The sequence below is a fragment of the Octopus bimaculoides genome, chromosome 3 (genome assembly GCF_001194135.2).
Source record: "Octopus bimaculoides isolate UCB-OBI-ISO-001 chromosome 3, ASM119413v2, whole genome shotgun sequence".
NCBI classification, from domain to species: domain Eukaryota; kingdom Metazoa; phylum Mollusca; class Cephalopoda; order Octopoda; family Octopodidae; genus Octopus; species Octopus bimaculoides.
In genome coordinates, this window is record NC_068983.1 from 26,868,430 (window position 1) to 26,872,774 (window position 4,345).

Consider the following 4,345-nt stretch of genomic DNA (forward strand, 5'->3'; position numbering starts at 1 on the left):
AGTAGTAGTAGTAGTAGTAGTAGTAGTAGTAGTAGTAGTAGTAGTAGTAGTAGTAATAGTGGTAGTAGTAGTAGTTGTTGAGGTTCCTAACAATTTAAGCGAAAATGGTATTGAAAAGAAATAAAATAGTAGAAGAGACAATGAGGGAATTGATGGCTCGATACTATTAATTAAGTAATTAAAGCAATAAGGAGGAGACGAACTGTCTTAAATTTCGGCAGAACACAAAAACAATTACGTGAAAATTGAAAGACAGCTATTAATCGGGAACTAAATAGATTGAATTGTGGGTGTACTTTCGTAGGAAAGAAAATAAACTCATTCATTGTTGCTAGTGAACGTTAGACTAATTTTATAATTTTACTGAATGTAAAATTGCTTTCATAAATCTTTATTTATACAGACATTTGAGAAATTGATTATACCGAAAGCTATTTCACCTCACATTCAAGAACCATTAATTCTTCTTATGTCCAACTGGATAACAAATGTGTCTTAGATTTCAAAACTGCGATTGAAATACTGTTGATTCTGGAGATTTGTTCTTATTCTTAACTTAAATTAGTTACTTTTACAGATAGAGGTTGGCCGTATGCCATTTCGTCACATCTGAAACTTGAATAAATGGGGTCAGTATGATTCCATTATAAACTTTATAGAACGATGTGTCCGTTTGAGTCTTTGGTTTCGTTTGGTTGCATGTATTCTAAGTTGTCTTAAGCTATAACTCGCGAATTATCCAACGTTGTAGCCATAAACATTCCACATTCTCAGTGTCTATAGTGTTTATCATTCATAGTGGAATGCATTTGTATAATGGCTGACAACTATGCTTCATTAATTCCAGTTGTTATGAGCTGTTATACATCAATAATTATTTACAAGTGGTAATTACATCCGGATACCAAATACAATAGAAGAAAGGAAGGGAAAACTATTTTATTAACCTGGCATTAAGCTATCTGCTGGATTTAGTTCTCTGACAAAGCGGTTGTTAATTTTCCACGTTTGCGAATGTCTGTACTAATGAAATACTTCAATGTAACAAATGCAAGGAAGTAAGAAAGTCAGTGGTTTGCTGCCTTTTATATTATTATTAGTCATGGTTAATCGTTTGTGCGCAGCTTCAAAGTCAAAAGATCTATACTGCATATATTGGTTTGGAATTAAAGATATCTGCTATGGCTGTGGCTTTCAGAAACCCTCGAAATTAATGATAAAGATACAATTAAATTTCTTAGGGAACGCTTGTTTCTCGCCGGTTCAAAGAAAAAGTTGTGCACTAATGAATTATAGAGGGTTCCTATTTTGAGAGAAAGTACTGCACAGGTAGTTAATCAATATGGTATAACGTGGGCAAGATATAACTGATGAGAGAAAAATCGTGGGTTGCATGTCTCAGCGGTTCAATAATGAGTTATTTGCAAAATATACCCCTGTCACGTCAGAAGTTAGCGAAGATCAGATGTTAGAGTGCATGGTTAAATTATTTCAAAGCTATCAGATCGATAGTTTTTCTTTTAAAATATTCAAATGTCTACCCGTGTGGAATATACATACACATTTCATAATGTAACCATTGAAGGCACAATCGCCATTTTTAGATTGATAGTAGGTTTTTATTTTTTTAAACTTTTTTGCCGAAATTTGCTGTGGCTCATTTACGATGAAATAAGCTGTTTTGAGGAAGCGAGCCCACCAAGAAACATCCTCATAGATACTAAGTGTAGCATTTGTGTAAGGACGTATAATTATTATTAGGTTTAACATATAGTTAGCGCTGAGAATCTGTTGAGTATAATGTCAAAATCTACAGTTGATACGGTGCAAAACTGTACAACCAGTACTCAAATCTAATTGCCACCTATATGAAAAGTCTCTAAGCATATACTCGCGTATGTGAGGATATATGCAGTCGTACCTCTGCGATTATAGGCGCAGAATTATGATCTGCAATGAAATGATTGAAGTAACTAACAGAATACTGGCACCTCACCGGGAGATGTAAAGTCAGTTACACTAAAATATATATTTGAGAATAGGTGACTTGTAACTTTCATAAACCATAACTGAAAATAATGTATACTAGGAGGTTTCAAGTGGTAAGAATGAAACCTGGCTTACCATCCATGCAGGAAGTGCAAAAGATTGTCTTAAATGGAACGTCACACGTACTGAGAAGAGCATTATCGTTGTGAATTTTTTTATTTTTCCCCTTTATTTTCTTTGTTAACTTTTGTTATTTTTCATTTTCTCTTTTTTCTATCTGTCTTTCCTCCCCCTTTTCCCTATCACATGACTTGTAAATGAACAATCTGATGTGTTTATTTTAACGGCCTGCCAAATGTATATAGTGCGTTTCTCTGCCTTAGGTTTCAGGAAGATACTCGGCAAGTGTTCCGCTGGTACTTAATTTATCGACCACGAAAAGATGGAAGGTAAAGTCAACCTCGGCTGAATTTGAACTCAGAACCTAGCGGCAGACTAAAAGAAGAAGAAGGAGGAGGAGGAGCAGGAGGAGCAGGGGAAGAAGAAGAAGAAGAACAGCAACAACAACAACAGCAACAATAACAAGAACAAGAACAAGAAGACGAGTATGACATTTAGCAAGAATACAAGTGTGGCACAGTGTCTTACGATAATCTGATAGCAACGAAGGGAGACCTTATAGAGAAGAGTGTTATATATAACATGATACTTTTCACAAAACAAAGGTAAGTGTCCCGTTTGCCCATTAAATTACACTATTAAAAGATAAATCAAATCTATGACTTAAGACGTAATCAAGTATCTTGTAGTTGATTAGACTATATTTCTACTCAACGTTATTTGTTCTAAAAGCATAAAAGTAACACAGATAAAAAGACTTGCAATGACCTTAAGACATATTTTATTTGCACCTAATTGTAATCTTCAATTAATATAACTACTTTCAAATCGGAAAAACAATATTGCTGTAGCAGCTGCTAGTTATACAGGCTTATAGGTGTGTTAAAATCAATTGCATTCAAGGCGAATCATACATTCCAAGAATAATACGTTTCTCGCAAGCGAAATTTCTTGACACAAAATCTTTTATTCTGAAAACATCCGAAGATGGCGACACTGCGTTTTATATCAATAGTAGTTACCAATACTAGGAACGAACAGTTTAGGAATAAAAAATCATTTCATGCATACGTCTGAAAGAAATTCGATATGCTGTTATATTAATATCCTTCAGGAATTTGAGAGTGCATATCATATTTCTAATTTAGTACACTCGCTAGAAATCTGCTGCTAATAAAAACAGGTTAACGCATATAGAAATTTTTTCTATTTTCTTCAAACAATTTGATGCCCTTACTGATAAAATTTCAATTATCTAAATATCTCTTTTTCACTCACTCTGAAAAGATATGCATTTTTCAGGTTTTGCATATATACATACATAGGTTCTTACTTACATGCATACATACATTCGTGCGGGTATATTTCTATTTATGAATGCACACACACACACACACACACGTATACACCCGCATGTACATTTATAGAATATACGTACGTGGACACACAAAGGTATAAAGTTATATACCTCTCTATATATATGTGTGTGTGTGTGTGTCATAAACATAGTTATATGATTTTCTCGTATATATTGACTACAGAAATTAGTCTAACATTGGTTTTAAATTGTGACATATGATCAGCAATTTTGGAGAAGTGGGAAGTCGATTACCGTGACACTGGCACTTATTTATCGACCCCAATAGGGTAAAATGTAAAGTTAACCTCGACGGCCTTTGAACTCAGAACGTAAGCAGACGAAATTCCACTAAGCATTTTGTCCGCTGTGCTAACGATTGTACCAACTCGTCGCCTTTAAATATGAATAGTCTAATATTGTTGCGTATAAAATCCAGGTAGGAAACAAAAATGCTATAACACACATGGGAATCGTACCCACAAATTGTATTTGCATGAAAAGATTACACCGAAATTCTAAACAGTTTCTTTATTAAATTTAAGAACTATGATTACATAGCGGAGTGTTAACATGGATATATTCTGCACAAGTTGAGAAACCGAAACGAGTGAAATTTGGGAAATATAAGTATATATTGGCCATCAAAATTTGTGTAATTTTCGGGTATACAAATCCACGACATAAAGCATCACGAACATAAGTGGGTGTGTTCGATTCCCACACGATCTAATACGCCAGTTTTGAGTTCGTGGGCTTTTACAGCCTAATATTACACTATATTCTATAGTCATTATCTTCTCGTCTCCGTTTGTTAAGTCATCCAGAATGTGCATATATACATGCATGTAAGTAGATTATATATATATATATATATAT